We start from the raw sequence: 17,696 nt of genomic DNA, 5'->3' as shown, positions 1-17,696 counted from the left end.
TTTTCAGCGTGCTTAAATTCAACATGCGCAGACAGGGAGATAATCAGAAAGGGGATGCTTTTTTTTGTGACTGTGCTCTACGCACAAGCACAACACTGCAACTATGGAGTGCTACATGATGAGCTGATACGTGACAGGCTTGTTGTCGGTCTCACAGACAAACGGCTGTCAGAATGCATGCAGCTTGACTCAGATTTGACCCTGCAGAAGTCTATCAACATATCAACATAAAGTCAGACATAAGTACAGCTGGACTGGCCATCAGGCATATTGGGCATTCGCCTGGTGGGCTGATGATATTTTTTTGTTCTCATGAGCTTTTTTGTTGTTTTTTTTTTAATTTTTTGTAATGGTATAAACAATAAAAGGTGGTGGATTGGCCAATGTGTCATGATTGACCCTGGGCTGGACCATTTACAGCTGAGGACGTCGGACACACCCTCCCGTTTGCTTGGGCAGCAGCTCTGAAACCAATCTTATCATGGACAAACAGAAGAAAATGGTTTTGTGGTATCCTTATTGAGGTTAAAAAGAACGTGATTTGTTCCGTTCTTGAGCTAGAATGAAAATAAGACACAAAGCTGGAGTTATTCTGTCTTTATGCTGCACAGCTGCCTCTTCTTCTGACATTCTCTCCCTCTCCTGTTGCTACTTCAATCATGAAACTGATCAATGATCAGCTGATTGGCTTTTCTGTTGCAAGTTCCGTCTCTCTTGTTTGTTTATCGCCCACTTTGTGACAGAAAGAGGAAACCTGTGGATGTCATGCTAAACAACAGCAGTATGGTTAAGCTTGATAAGCTGTTTTTAGAATTTATTTAATATTACTTTCAGGTATCAGCTGATGTTTGCTGGAGCCACAGCCGTAAAAGCTGCTGGTCATGATATCGGTTTGGATATCTGGTGAGAGGGAAACATGAAGATGAAACCAGGAGAGGTCCTTCCCACATCGCAAGCAGGTCTGGCCCGGATCTGGTATCAAGCCTGCACTGCTGGCTGACTTCTGGCATGATAAGACGTATGTCATCCAGATATGGGCCAGGCCTGGCATAGATTGCGCTGTCCATAGCGGTTGGAATGCCATATCTGGCTCGATTGTGATTTGGTTCATGTGGCCCAGACCCATAGAAAAATGGGTCTGGCCCGGATCTGGCATCAAGCTGGCATTTCTGACTGACCGGTGTCATGGCTGCATGTCAACCAGATGTGGGCCAGGTCTGGCAATGATGGCAATATTTATGTTCCTATTTTAGTTAGAAGACTCAAATGCCATGTTACAATACTATACTGCTATGGTAGCCAACATTACAAATGCAGGTTTGACAGGTTTGTGAGTGTACACTTTAGCCAAAACCTAGTTATGGTTTGCTCATCTTTGCCAGTGCGTAGCTGTAGCTCAGGAGGTAGAGCAGGTCACCCACTGATCGGAAGGTTAGTGTCAAGTCTGAATGTGTATGAATGTAGTTAGGAAGCGCTCAGTTTAGAGAAAGTGTGTGATTGGGTAAATGTGGCATGTTGAGCAATCTGGGAGAATAGAAAAGTGCTGTATAAGAGTCAGTCCATTCACTGTCTGATCAGAGTTTTGTCATTTTACTTTTGCACTATTATGCACATGTTGTTATTACATGGCTTGATTAAGGTAGACATTAGGCTGACATCTGGGTCCAGAGCTGAACCTGTTCAGGGCCAGCAGAGGGCCAGCAGTGTGCTTGCAACTGGCCCGTGGCTGCACACAACTTACATATGGCCCACATACCGCAAAGAATGACGACCCTTTGGTGGCCCAGATCATGTGTCTGCAACTGTGGTTGCAGACACATTACCAGGGAAAGAGGGGCACAAAGAAATACTTTTCTTTCTTATTGTCATTTTAATTCTCTATCTTTTAATAAATAATCATCTGAATCTTGCAACCAAAGTGGTCATCTGATGTAAAGTGTATAGCAATTGTCATTAGGGTTGCCAACGTCCCTTAAAAAACTGAATCGTCCCGTATTTAGAAACAAAAGTACACGTCCCGTATTGAGCTAATAAGGGACGCACTTTGTCCCGTAATACAGTGAGAATCAAAAGTAGTCTATAACTTTTAATGGAATTAACGCTTTGTTTGAAAACATAATTCCCAGCCCCTCTCCTGCTTTGTGACCAATGAGCTGACAGCACACTTATGACAATTCGAGTATGACAATTCAGATTACTGCTCATCTCATTGGTCGAGGAAAGGCCGCTTACAGAGAAAATACAGGAAGACAACAGATGATCACAACAAGAAGCGTGGCCAACAGGGAAACAAACGCCGACACTGCGGTGCAAGTCTCGGACGACAGTACACCTAAAGCTGGGCAGACACTGTGCAATTTTCAAACTGCACGATTGACGCGCAGGGGTTAGAAGTTGGTAGGTCACGATGCAGGGTCTCACCCGATGCTCTGATGCGACCTGAGAGCTCACACTGTGCGTCCATAAAATGAAGGTTATAACAGAAAATCTGTCGCTCTCTCTCTCTGTCTTTCACTCACACAGACACACCACCACCATCAACTTTGCTAAATTGCTAATGAAAAACATGATCAGGCAGCTGTGATTGAGCAGCAGTGTAAATCCAACTATTTTCACGGTTGTTGTGGTCGTGATAATTTTGTGATGCCACATCGAAAAGGCTCGGATGAGCTTTCCAAAGTTCTACAAGTTGTGCCTCCATCGCTTGTGTCCAGTTCACACGCTGCACAGCCGTGCTGCTCCGTCTTTTTCACCGACGTTTACGTGTTTGCGCGTGAGCAGTGTGAGATGCTCACGAGCGATTGATGATCGGGAGCTGCTTGAGGAGTTAATCGCTTCTCGTTACCCCACATATACTACACAATGCACGATGAAGGCCAAAATTGGGCCGATCACCAAATCGGTCGCATGACTCAAAAATCGGCTCAAAATGGGCCAAAAATCGCACAGTGTGAGCCCAGCATTAGAGCAGCAATGTTTGTTCCCCTCAGAGAAAGAAAAATAGGCTGCAAAAGTACAGGGAGGAATGGGAAAAGGGAAACACCTGGCTGGAAAAGTGCACGATAACACCTATAAAGCGCACTGCACTGTGTGCCGGCGCACTTTTTCCATAGGCATGCTTCTAGTGGTGGGCACAAGAAGAACATGAGGGGCGTGAAAGCTCAGGGAACCCTTAACCAATTTCTTGTCCACCAGGCCACGGCAGAAGCAGATATGGTATGTAAACATTGGTTTGTTTTTTTAAACCCTCTGGTTAAGGTTAATATGGGCATGTGCAGTGAATATCAGCGCTATGTGGCCAGAAGTGTGATAATATAATTTAATTTGTGTAATAAACAACTGCAAGGATAGATGATTACAACAAATAGATGACTAATACATAAAAGTAATACATAGATTAATAATGATGATGAGTTAAGATGCGTAATCATGGGAACAAGCGGGTTTACAAACAGGAGCAGCTGATTAGCATTAGAAAAGCTGAAATAATACCTGAACTGAAGCCAATTGTACTAAATGCACTATATGTGCACAGTTACAAGAATATTTTTGTTCTGTTGCTTTCTATTAATTTATATAATTTTAAGTTAAGCAGGACAGAGTTCTTTTAAAGAAAGATTTACTTATATTCTCAAAAGTTAAGCATGACAGGCTTCTGTTTAAGAAAGAGACCTATCTAAGAGAAACTGCTGAGTGTTTCTTGACCTGGAACACAAGGTGACATCACCAGTGTTAGCCATGTATGACCCAAGCTGTGAATGCAAGGTGTCAGCGAATGCATCATCTAATGGCTTAGAGCAGGGGTCGGCAACCTGTGGCTATAAAAAATAAATTGTAAAAGTATTTAGCTGAAGTGCATTTTATTTCTGTTAGTTCTTTTTTAACTTGTAGTCCTAAATTTGGGAGATTATCGTGGGTGATCGTGGCTCAAGAGTTTGCAGTTCGTCTTGTAATCAGAAGGTTGCCAGTTCGAGCCCCAGCTTTGACAGTCTCGGTCGTTGTGTCCTTGGGCAAGACACTTCACCTGTTGCCTACTGGTGGTAGTCAGAGGACCCGGTGGTGCCAGTGTCCGGCAGCCTCGCCTCTGTCAGTGCGCCCCAGGGAAGCTGTGGTTACAATGTAGCTGCCATCACCAGTGTGTGAATGGGTGGATGACTGAATGTAGTGTAAAGCGAAACACTCGCGCAAGCCGGTGTACCCGCTGAAACGCCACACATTTATCAGGACTTTCAACCCCAGGTAGGCTTAGCGAAAGTTTGTTAAATTAAAATATGTATTCAGAAATTTTAAAACACAAGATATGGGATGAGGTGAATTCTAAGAAATTTGTTTTACTTCACAGGTTAATTAGAGTTAAGACTCTTGTTAAATAATGTTTCGTACAGGTTACACCCCCCCCCCCCCCCCAAACCCCATCTCCATAGAGACTGTGTCAGCTCCCAAACAGACATAAAACAAACTAAAAACCAGCAATAAACAACTTAAACATAAAAAAAATCACAAAGAAAGAACAATACAGTTTCCACATCTGAACCAAAGAGTAAAACAGTGAAATGTGGATGATTAAATATTAGGTCTCTCTCCTCCAAGTCTCTGTTAGTACATGACTTAATAATTGATCAACAAATCGATTTATTCTGCCTTACAGAAACCTGGTTGCAGCAGGATGATTATGTTAGTTTAAATGAAGCTCAGATAAAATAATTATTGTGGGTGATTTTAACATCCATGTAGATGCTAAAAATGACAGCCTCAACATGGCATTTAATCTGTTATTAGACTCAATTGGCTTCTCTCAAAATGTAAAAGAACCCACCCACCACTTTAATCACACTCTAGATCTTGTTTTAACATATGGCATAGAAACTGAACATTTAACAGTGTTTCCTGAAAACCCTTTATCACTTTATCACAGTAGATGTCTTTCTGAAAGCGCTGTAACTAAGTTTAAGAATATAATCCACCCACTGTTATCATCTTCAATGCCCTGTACCAACATAGAGCAGAGCAGCTATCTGAACGCTACTCCAACAGAGGTCGATTATTATAATTTTACCTCCTCACTACGTACGACTCTGGATACTGTAGCTCCTGTGAAAACTAAGGTCTCTAATCAGAAGTATTTGACTCTGTGGTATAATTCTCAAACCACGGAGAATTATAGTTATCTGCTTTAGGCAGATAACTGCCTATGAGTTATCTGCTCGTAAGCCGCCTATGAGCAGATACGAGCAGATAACTTGTAATCTGGAGAGGAAATAGCGTGTCACAAATTTAGAGGATCATCATTTAGCCTGGAGAAATAGTTTGCTGCTTTATAAGAAAGCCCTCCGCAAAGCCAGAACATCTTACTATTCATCACTGATTGAAGAAAATAAGAACAACCCCAGATTTCTCTTCAGCACTGTAGCCAGGCTGACAAACAGTCAGAGCTCTGTTGAGCCAACAATCCCTTTAACGTTAACTAGTAATGACTTCATGAACTTCTTCACAAATAAAATTTTATTCATTAGAGAAGAAATTACCAATAATCATCCCACAGATGTAATATTATCTACAGCCAGGGGCGATTTTAGCCCTGGCTGTAGATAATATTATGAATCTACATCACCCCCAATCAAAGGGGGTGATGTAGACCAAAGCACCCCCAAAGATTTCTTACTTTTTTTGACAATATTTGCTGTTTGTGGGACACACTAATAAAAATATAAAAAGCTACTTTCAGTACCATTGATATTCATTTAGACTCTTTTTCTCCAATTGATCTTTCTGAGTTAACTTCAATAATTGAGGGCGATTGTGGCTCAAGAGTTGGGTGTTCGTCTTGTAATCGGAAGCTGGTTCAAGCCCTGGCTCGGACAGTCTTGGTCGTTGTGTCCTTGGGTAAGACACGTCACCTACCGCCTAATGGTGATGGCCAGAGGGGCCGATGGCGCGATATGGTAGCCTCGCTTCTGTCAGCCTGCCCTAGGGCAGCTGTGGCTACAACTGTAGCTGCCTCCACCAGTGTATGAATGTGAGAGTGAATGAATAGTGGAATTGTAAAGCGCTTTGAGGTCCCCGAAAAGCGCTGTATAAATGCAATCCATTATTATGTCCTTCACTTATGTTGCCTCAATTTGATTTGCCATCATGGTGGTACAATTGTGAACAGTTTTTGCCGACGGAGGCATATCTTTTACTTGTTTGATTATCTTGTCTGTATCTGAAAAGTCGCCAAAAAGTTAACTAGCAACATCAAGCTGTCCCTTACAGGATATTTCAATGCAAATGTAGTATGGCGTGTGTCGAAGTGGCGCTTTATATCTGACCATTTCATCGATCCAATTTTATCATTGCATATTAGACACACTGCAGAACCTGCTCTCTCCACATAGGTGAATTCCTCTGTCCATTCCTGCTGAAAAGTACGATATTCGTCATCTTTTTTTCTTTTAGCCATCTTCGATAAAAGGGTTTCTGCAATTGGCTAGCTGACTACTCGATTAAAAGGAAGGAAGTTTACTTCCTGACCTCACAATGACCCATGTATGTTACGCATTATCCAATAAAAATTTGGTGTTGTCTCGGAGGACAGCTGTGGTTAGCTCCAGCCATCCGCAACCATCAACATGAGCGGTAGAAAATGAATTGATTGAAATACATGGGAATGTTTTATAGTTTTAATATCATATTTCTTTTATTGTTAAAGATTTGCCTGCGAGCCAGATGCAGCCATCAAAACAGCCACATCTGGCTCACGAGCCATAGGTTTCCGAGCCCTGCTCTAAACAATCAAGAAGAAATTTACAGTAAAACACCAAACATACACGCTAAAAAACGGACTCACTGTTCTCTGTTTAATGTAATGGGGTTTTTTTCTGTTTTGTTTTTGTTTCATAATTCCTCAAAGACAGTTTCTTTGCATCTGAATTGTTAAAGTTTTATGTTTATAAGTACACCAAGCCTTAAAGCTGGTTGTGTCAAAGCAGAGTCCTGGATTTGTTGGGTTTGCTTGCCTTCAGTTTATTTTTTTCCTTAATGTTTTTAAGAGTGGAAAGGAGTCAAGAAAAGAGAGCCTCACTGGTTGATGTTATCCTCATGTAAAAGCTGCACAATTTGCAGAAAGCCATGGACACCCATACTTAACAGTGCTCCGAATTGTTTAAAATCTCCTCTACACACCAGCTGCTGCTTTTCTTGTTTGCCTGAGTAACTTACTGTGTGTGGGTGTGTTAGTATGTGAAGGTGTTGTGATGTTTAGTTTTGAGCCATTTTTGTGTTTCTGCCCATGTATCTATGTGAATATGCTTGATCAATCATGCTGATACGCAAGTTATTTGCATAAAAATGTAGTTTCACCATTTTACATGAGGACATTTTAGGCTGGTACAAATCAGCTGCAGTGCATTTAAATATATTTTCAATTACATGTTAGGAATGTGGTCTCTCTTCAGCTCTTGAGGGTGGCACGGATGCCCCTCCGGTGGTCCTTCTTGGGCTCTCGCACTCTGGGGCCTCTGGATGTCTGGGGCCTGGATCTCTTCCATGCCTGCTTCATGCCATGGGGGCGGGGCTATGGCTCTCTACATCCTCTAGCAGACCATTACATGGGGAAACCTTTTGAATAGAAGCGCGCTGATCCACACAGGTGTGCACAAGGGTGTTCACTGTTCATAGACATAAACTACACCTTTATAGTCTGCTATTTCCAAGCACATTGTGCGCTGTTGGTCCTGCTTGCTACACAACAACATTCAATATTTAGTATTTACTGCTGTTTACACTTAGCTAGATTAACGTGATGGTGTTGTGTTTAGTATGTTGCTCTGTTTTTTTGCTTGTTTTCTCTTCTTTTTCTCTCAACAGGTGATCCAGGAGATTTTTTTTCCTCTTCTTTCTCTTTTTAAGTGCCCTTTCTCTCTGTCCCTCTTCCCTTCTGTTTTTCTTTTACTTCATCTTTCTTTCTCCCTTTCCTATCCCTCAGTCATGTCTGTCCCGTCTGTAACAACTGAAAATAAAATAAAATAAATAATAACAACAAAGGTCGATCAAATGGACCAATACGGCAAGGCCGTGATGATCCATTTGGTAAAGTAAATCCATTGGGTATCCTTGTTGGTCTTCAGACAACAATTCTGACGGCTAAAGAACCAAATGGGACAGGAAAAATAAAAAATAAAAATAAAGGAATGTGGTCTCTGTGGTGAGCCACACTGTCATTTCTGCTTGTACTCTTAGAACAGGATTCTGTCATTTGACAAGACGGAGTTAGATGGCAAAATATTAATAACACCATGCTAAATATCAAAATGCTCCATGTACAGTAGGTTAGAAAAAGTATGTAAAACCGCACTACAGCATCTCCAAATGCTAACCTTAGCTGAGCCTCAGCTAATTTACAAATCAAAATTGAAGGTGTGAAGATAAGCTACGCTTATTTTGAGTTTGTTATCTGCACGATGCATCTGCTGATGCGATTGTTGCCTCAAAAACAGATCTCTGGGAAAGCTGGAAATATAATCTGAAAGAGCTTTGACATGCATCTGAAACATTAACTGTCTGTAAATGAAGAGATATCAACAGTGTACTAGTTAGATGAAAGAATAAAAAATAAAAAGAATAATGATCACTTTTTGTGCTCTACTTGTATATGGCAAATGCATATCTATTTAAACAGTTCCCCTGGCAAGTAACCACTGAATCCTGAGTAAAAACCATTAAAGAAAAACTTGACAGAACACACTATACTGCAAACTGACAGAAAAATGTCAAACACTGCACAGTGGAGGAAACATGATGGGTCCAGGTTGATTTGTTGCTTTTGACCCCATGTACCTTACATGATTGATGGAGAAAATTAAGTTTATCAAGTTGTTTTGTGTATTTTTTCTCACCTGAACAAACAACACCAGCGTCCTCGTCATGTCCACAGTTGTGTGTCCCAAATCCACTGTGTCCACACTCAATTAGAGAACTTTCACTTCCTGAACAGGCCACGTCATCAAGCCAGATTTTCCCACTTCCTGGACCAAAGTGAGCAGATGCAGTGGCCTCCACTGCTGTCCCGCAGCCGAGCTGTCTGCAGACCACTTTTGCATCATTTAAGTCCCAGTCATCATCACAGACTGTTCCCCAGTTTTTCCTGTGGTAGATTTCTACTCTTCCAGAGCACCGAGTGGACCCAGACCCAGATAATCTGATCAGACCTATCAGGCACAAGGCATTCCTATATTTTAATATTCCCTGAAACTGAAGTCAGACTTAATGCATATTATACAAGAACATGATGACCTGTAATACCTTTTCTCACCTGAACAAACAACACCAGCGTCCTCGTCATGTCCACAGTTGTGTTTCCCAAATCCTCTGTGTCCACACTCAGTTAGAGAACTTTCACTTCCTGAACAGGCCACATTATCAAGCCAGGTTTCTCCAGTGCCTTGACCAAAGTGAGCAGATGAAGTGGCCTCCACTGCTGTCCCACAGCCCAGCTGTCCACAGGCCACCTTAGCATCACTTAAGTCCCAGTCATCATCACAGACTGTTCCCCACGCACTGCTGTGGTAGATTTCTACTCTTCCAGAGCACCGAGTGGACCCAGACCCGGATAATCTGATATGAGCACCTAGTCACAGGCACATTTGCTTAAAGAGTGTTAGTGTTTCTTTTTTGTTATTTGGCCATGGCAAAAATCAAACACATTTACCAACAATAATAATTATGAAAGATAACATACTTTGTATCATTTAAATTCTGAAGAAACCAAAAGAAACCCAATCAGCATAACCCAGCCCAACTTTCCTTCTTGTCATTCAGTTTGGCCCAGTTATAGTGCCTGGGTCACAGAGTTGTTCATCCAAACAGAGAAAGATACATTTATTCAGCACAATTTATTAGAACAATATCTCACCTGAACAGACAACACCAGCGTCCTCACCATGTCCACAGTTGTGTGTCCCAAATCCTCTGTGTTCACACGCAGTTAGAGAACTCTCACTTCCTGAACAGGCCACATTATCAAGCCAGATTTCTCCACTTCCTGCACCAAAGTGAGCAGATGCAGTGGCCTCCACTGGTGTCCCACAGCCCAGCTGTCTACAGACCACTTTTGCATCATTTAAGTCCCAGTCATCATCACAGACTGTTCCCCAGGAGCCACTGTGATAGATTTCAACCCTTCCAGAGCACCGAGTGGACCCAGACCCAGCTAGTCTGATCTGACCTATCAGCACATAATATAAACTGTATTTAATATTTTCTTCAAGTTGAAATATTCATATGAGACACATAAGAAGAAACTTACCTGCTGCAGGTGTGGAGGACGCAAAGAGACAAGAAACTGATGAAGAGGAAAACATGGGATTGCTTATGATATAAAGTTAGTTAAAAATAATGTAACAAATGTTATCATTTATAAAAAATAAAATTAAAAAAAATGAAAACTGAGTCTTAAAGATGTATTCATTCATACTGCTTCTGTATCAGAGTTATTATAGTTTTGTATCTTTTTACTTTTTGTTCTTAATTTTTCTTTTGTACCCCGCCTCTCGCCCTATGACAGCTAGGCTCCAGCGCCCCCCGCGACCCTGAAAAGGATAAGCGGAAGCAAATGGATGGATGGATGTTCTTAATTTATTTTCACTTTAGCCTCCAGAGTTTAATTTCTTATTTCAGTTTCTTTTTTATTATTTGAACATGATGCAACTTAGTTTAGTTTTAATTGATTTAGGAAAATCACTACAGGTCTTACAATGAACAAACATAATCTTTTGAAAGCAGTTCACTCGGGCTTGTAGACTCAAGTTTCAATGCCTCATCGGGCAAGTTGTAATAAAATTCCTACTAAAACTAATTATATTCCATCTAAATTTTTATTTTAGTTTAGTTAACTAAAAGACTTTATTTTTTACATATAGTTTTAGTTAACTATAATATTCTTGATCTGCACAATATAAAGAAAAACATTATACGAAAAGGAAGATTTTCTTACCAAGGGTAAAGATGTGAAGCACCTTCAGCTGCTCCATAACTGACAAACAAAAGCTGCTTCATGTTATTTATTAGAACCCGGTGGCAGTAAAATGAACTTCCTCTTTCGATTTCCGGTGTTTTTCCTCTTTTTTCTTTTTTTAATCTCACATGCATCCGCAGGGTATTCAAACAAAGCAGCTGTAAGGCTTGAAGTTCACACACATGATTACGTGTTGTGTAATGTTGCATAACAATGGCAAAAATAATGCTAATGATTAATCGAGTGCCTCGCAGTCAGGGGCATTGCTACACAGCAAAAATGCCAGTGTTGATTTTTCAGTGTTAGTAGAATTCAACAGAGTTCCGAGTTAGTTCAACACTTAATCGAGTTAAAATAACACATCGGGAGTTGATTCCTGAAAAGTGTTAGTGTGGATTTTAGTCGTTACTGCATTTTAACACTGTGGGTGTTAAATTAGACCACACCTTCATTTCCTGTGGAGCTCCGCATTTCAGAATCCTCGGTCGCCATTTTTTCTTGCTGCTGCGGTAAGTTTTATTCGGTTAAATATTAAGTTTTAGATTGATGTTAGAACAAGTAACATGATAACTAGTAAAAAAATAGTATTTATATCAAAATACATTATCTTCAAGTGTCATATTTGAATTTTAACTGTTTTTGTTGAGCTAGAATACTGCTAGCTAGAACTCTGCAAAGTACCAGTTACTTTCCTAATATTCATTTAGCATAATCTGGCTGTTGCATGTAAATATAATAATAACCACTGCCGCCAAAATGAGTGCCTGGTTGTAAGAAAGCTGTTAAGACTCGACTGTACACTGTGTTCGCTGACAGTAAAGCTACAAGCCCGACAACCCGACGTATTAGCCAGAGGTGTCATTACCACGGTTCAGAGCCGCGGATCTGGCCGAGGTAACAAGAGAGTACAAACATGTGGAGGGATTGGCTTTGTTAGTTCAGTGAGAGTAAAAAACTAATGTGAACACTTATTTCTGCATTTTTATTTTGTTAAATATGAACAAAATTACAGCAGAAGTGCTGCAAAGTGTCTGACCAGAAAGAGAGGACCATTGTGTTCATTTGGTAGTTCAATTAAAGGCATCGGTTAGTTACGAGTGAGAGGGGGGGGGGATGCGTTCATATTTGCAGTTTTGTCTTGTTATACAATTTTTGAAATTTAAAAATGAACAAACCAAACGCTACATTGTCAGGAATATTTGTGTGTGTTTTCTTTATGGTTTCTGTTTTTTTGAAGTAGCCCTCCAATGAGATGGCAGTTCATTTAGGTTTGAGACCCTGCCTTAGGTGAACTAGGATGCTTAAGGGTAACCTGAGAGTATTTTTACACTATAATGGCCCCTACATCTTGTAAATTATGGGAATTTCATTATAGTGTGCATTTCTGTAGCCAGTAGGTATTTTCTTTGTTTATATTTTTTAGATTTAAATTCTTTCGTGGTAAATTAAGCATTTTCTAGTCTAAAAATGAATAACAGGGTTATATTAGGGTTTTTTAGAGAGTGGGGAGGGGTTTTATGGCTTAAAATATATAAAAATAATAAAATAGAAATATGGTTCCTACTAACCCCTGCTATAATTGAGAGAATACTGTATTGCAGTCATGTTACACAGCTTGTACTACTTAAAAATGGACCAAGGATGTTTTTTCTTAACAAAATTAATTTTAGCTCAGTCTAAAGGAACAAGACATGCTAGATATTTTGCAAAGAAATGGTGTTATATGCTGGACCTTATTTTACTCTTGGAAGGTGGTGATATGCTGGTTCCTGAGAAGAGATGAAGTAATCAAAGTCAGCTTTTCAAGACAGCCCCAAGACTCTTCGCAACTTGTGTTCAAATGTGAGGCCGTTGTCAGGTGATAAATGCAAGGAAGAGGCACTCAACTGACATGAAACATGTCAAAGACAACATGAAGGTGACATTTCAACATAGGCAAAAAGTGGTTCAAGAACCTGCCACAGCTTCTACTGTCCTGTACCTTTTCCCAAGATTTCTGGATACACCTGGCTTGGTAAGGCATAAAATGATTTAATGACCGCTTTGTGGTTCCTTTGTTTGTTTTCTTGTTAAAGTGTTGTTTCTGTTGTTACACTTTGTGTTTAAGATTGACCAAGACTTCACAATGCTGTTTGTTGTGGAGGAAGTGTCTGGTAAGCTCCTTGCAAAGTGGCCAACATTCTTCAAGCCAAGGATCATCAAAGATTGCAAAAATCTGTCTCAGAGTACAGAATTGGATGAGCTGCTCATTTCTGCACAGCGTTACTCTGACGAGGGTGGAAAGTGTAAGTTGGAAATGGTAGATTTTGCATGCCTTTACAGCATTTGCTTAATTCCCACAACACAATATATCACTGGACCATACTGGTAATCCTTTACTACAAATTGGAATACAGCTGTCCATTTTCTAAATCACATTGGGTTTCTGTATGGTATGAAAACAAGCTTACAAACATGTTAAACTTGAAATGACATTTAATGTAGTTTGAACACAAAAAAAGTTACATAATCTTACTATTGTTATGACTCGATATGTACTTCACTTGGTGGCGAGAAGATTTTAAGTCTCTAGAAATGAATTTTTATACCAAGGCACTGGTAAACTGCCTTATTTGAAAAATTATCAGGTGTCTAAAATGTCATCATGGTATTACATACCGTGGAAAAAATGGCTGCTGGGGTCCTTTAAATGACAGTAATTGTGATTATCTTAATTCCTATTCTGTAGTTTGGGACTGCGAGGCGGCTGCCATCTTTTGCTACTTCACTTGTTACCTCCAACATCTAAGGGAAGGACGTCTTCAAAGATTAGGATCTGGGTGCTGAGCCCAGTCTTGAAATCTTTTGGATTTACTAAATTTACTAAATATTATAGTGAAATAAATATAACATGTCAAAGATGTGCTGCCTCAAGGTTGAAGTCACAAAATAATACTAAAATAAACTTCATAGTCTTCATCTCCTCTGCTCTCTCCTCTGTCCTCGTTATAAGAAGAATGTAATCAACATGTGCCAATGAAACTCCACCCAAATAGATCATCTATGGTATAACTCTTATGTATCAACTTACTTTATAAACTGGCCCAATCAGTTATTCAACAAATGTCAGGTTGCAGAAAATCGAATTATTAATGCACAATTTCATGCCACAAGAACTAAACTGTCGATAATGACTGGACCTACAGGCCAATACTTAATGCAGATGTGGATGTTCATGAGTCAGGATTGTGTTGCTGTTATTTCTACTGAATGTCGTGCACAAATGACATCTGTCTTCACTATCACGTGACTCCCTTGTTTGTTAATTTGTGTTTTCTATTTCATTTTGCAGTATATTTTATTCTTAGTGTCCTTTAATTTTCACTCTGCTTTTACACTGGTTTTTAAACTATTCTGTGTAGTATCTTCAAATGTCCACTAGATTTCATTACTCCTCTGTGAACGTGGAACACAACAACGTACGTGACTTTCTATTGTCTTTCTGTGTATTCACACTCTGAATACACAGATATGCACATCTTTTTCTTCTTAAGGTTACAACAATAATGCACACTATCTACACATACAGTTTACTTATTTTAATAGGTTTTAGTGCAATCTTGATATCGGATGGATATAATAACCTCAGATCATTTATCCAGTTTCAGTTTCAGACCATCCCACTGTCACTATGGTTACTTACTGTGATGCTTGCCACCATCATTGTTGATGTGTTTTAGATAACTAATGACCTGATTAACCTGCTTTGCAGCACAGCTGTCCCATTGCTGAATCCAGTTTGTCAGACCAGTCAACATAGGCGCTGATGTTACTTTCGAGCTGCCAGAGTGATGCTCAGCTCTGACAGAGACCTTGCCTGTGATAGCCGGCGATCAGATAGCTGAATTTATCTTCCCTCCAGTAAACAATTCTTTTATGAGATCCAGGGATATTCAAAAACACATCCAGGGCCCAGGCTAACTTGCTGTCAGTCACTGTGACTCATTGTGAACAATTTTGCAGCAGGTCTTCAACCTGTTATCCACAAGAACAGAACTCTTTGTCTTCATCTAGTGATCACACTGTAGTATTAACATAGATTGAAGTTTTTCTCAATCAATTTGATTTTTGATGTCATTCTACTTACTCTCAACCCTTTAAATGTATTTCTCCGTCCTCATTAGCCTTTGTCATTGTGTTTGTACACAGCTCTTTTGTTTACAGATGCTTGTCATGGCACTGCTACTTGCATACAGCCAGTGAAGATATTTGTAGTTCACTTTAGGATTTAGAAATAAGTTACAAGAAATGTAGAGTATTGTAGAGACACTGACACTGCCCTGGATGCAATAAAGGCCTAAACGTATCTTAAAGTTAGGACTAGACTTTTAGGAGAACCCCCCCACCTTGGGCTGTGAAAGTAGAACAAAGGGAAGCCATAGCTTAGTGGAAATTCCCCAAGGGATACCTGAGTGGGAGTCTCAGTGCTTGTGACCTAATAATCATGTTTTGTAGAGGAGTTTGGTGTACCTTGGGTGTGGGGAGATGGCCTTTTTTAAGACGGGAAGTCATATACACAGAGACATACACACATGCACACACACGGTATGCGCACACGCTGTCAGGATTTGTGTCGTGTGGAGGCAAGGAAGTGACCTAAACGCAGGACTCGTGGATAGTTAAGAACTGAAGATGGTTTATTATGAAGAGTGGATGAACAGCGCAGGAACAAAAGGACCTTCTGGCTGAAAGACTGAATGGCTGGCTGTACTGAACGCAGGCGGAAACGACAACATAACTGTCATGGTCCTGGGTCTCTTGACCCAGCGTTTTAAGTTTGAGTTTATTTTGTTCATTAGGTTATCTAAGTTCATTTGGTTATTAGACTCCTTGTGTTTTCTTCCCCTGTATTTAAGCTTCCCCTCACCCTTCGTGTTTCATGCTGCGTGTCTTATGTTATCAAGTTTGTATTATTATGCCTAAGTGTTTCTAGTTATTATTTTCCCCTCGTGTTTCCAACTATGGTAAATCTCCCCTGCTTTTCATGTGTTTCATGTCTGTGTCTTACATTGTGAAGTTTGGGTTGTCATGTCTACGTCTCATTATGTTTCCTGTTTTATTGTGAAGAGGTCTGGTGTTTCTGTGTTCATCGTGTTCAGTTTTACTCTTCCCCTGTGGCGTTGTTATGTTCATGTTGATCTACTGTGCCTTTCTGTTCCATGTTTCAGATCCCTATGTTCTGTCTCCCCCAGTCTGTTAAGTCCACATGTCTTGAGTTCCGTCAGTGTGTTTCCTGTTTTACTTTCACAGTCTGTTCTATGTTAATGTTTCTAGTTTTGCTTCCCTTGCCTCGTCCTGCTTAATTACTCTCAGCTGTGCTCTCCTCCTGTGGCTCATTCCCCCACGTTATCCCTCAGTGTATTTAAGCCCCATGTTTCTCTTTGTCAGTGTTGCGTCCTCCATCATAGCTGTGTGAGTTTTCCCTGTGGCTCCTTGTGCTTTAGTTTTCCCAGTTTAGTTTATTTTGTATTGTTTTTCGTGTCCCACTCCACGCCAGCAATAAAGCTGTGTTTTTTGAGTTTAACTTTTGACTAGTGATGGTGAGATGAAGCCTCATGATGAACTGAAGCTTTCCATCCAATTGGTCGACTCATGGTTCGAAGCATTGTGATGATTCATTTGCTCTCCTGCGCCATCAAGTGGACAATTCAAGTGAAGCGGGCTCTTTGATTATAATGATGTGTAAACCTTATGTACATCTGGATAATGACACAAACTAGTGTTTGGTGCTTCACTTTTTAATAAACTAAAAGACAGAAATCAGATTATAGGATGTGTAGTGTTGTTTATTTATATTTTGGTGTTTATCATTTGTGATATTTATTACTGTGTGCATACTTTATTAGGAGAGACAAAATTAAAAAAAAAAAAAAAACATCTCTTCCTTGCTGGTTCCATCGAAGAAGAAATGCACAAGTAACTATGTAGCACGTACGTAATCCAATTCCACAACACGGTGTGATGGGGAATCAGCTGTTTTCCTGCCCATGTTATTTCGAATCTGGCGCGAACCGGTGAACCAGTCCCTGAATCAGTCACGTGGTACGGACTGCCCGCGAGGCCTCGAACGTCACTGCCTACGTAATCAAAGCAAGCCTCGATACGCGCTTCAGAAAAACGCCCCCGCGATTACCCGACGCACGATTCGAAGCTTCGACACACAGGACACATCACTACTTTTGACTCTGTGAGTTTGCGTTTGGGTCCTACTCTTGCCTGCACACAGCCGTACTGTGACAATAACATCAATGACACGACAATGAACTGGAGGAAACTGAGGACTTAAATACACAGACTGATGAGGGTGATAATGAGAGACCGGTGAGTACACAGCTGAACATAATCTGGCTAACGACATGAGAGACGAGCTGATACGGGAAAAACAGGAAGTGAGAACAACATTGATGTGGCAAAATAAACCGAACATGAACAAACTGAAATCACTGGGTCAATGACCCAGGAACCCTGACAGTCCATGTAGAAAAAGGAGTGATACACCTGCTGCCGTCAGACCTGCAGGTATCAGGCTGTGATGTTCTCCTTTATAGTGGACAGAATTATTTGGAGTGGCACAAATAATTTGTGTGGCATCTTATTGAATGCAGAACAGCTGATTGTTCTGTAAATAGTTTGAAATCAAGGTAAAAGGTAAATGGATGCAAAT

The 17,696-nt window shown here is 40.4% G+C and overlaps 1 long non-coding RNA gene across 1 annotated transcript; it reads right to left on the bottom strand.

Annotated features, from left to right (window-relative positions):
* Window positions 1-7,615: 7,615 nt before the first annotated feature.
* Window positions 7,616-9,880, bottom strand: LOC145428377 (uncharacterized). The gene is made up of 2 exons (XR_013908664.1): window positions 9,293-9,880; window positions 7,616-9,188 (listed from the first exon to the last, which is right to left on the bottom strand). It is a non-coding gene; the product is annotated as an uncharacterized LOC145428377 (long non-coding RNA).
* Window positions 9,881-17,696: the final 7,816 nt, after the last annotated feature.

Source organism: Astatotilapia calliptera, chromosome 4, assembly GCF_964374335.1.
Source record: "Astatotilapia calliptera chromosome 4, fAstCal68.1, whole genome shotgun sequence".
Classification (NCBI taxonomy): Eukaryota; Metazoa; Chordata; class Actinopteri; order Cichliformes; family Cichlidae; genus Astatotilapia; species Astatotilapia calliptera.
This window is presented reverse-complemented; position numbering and strand designations above follow the sequence as displayed.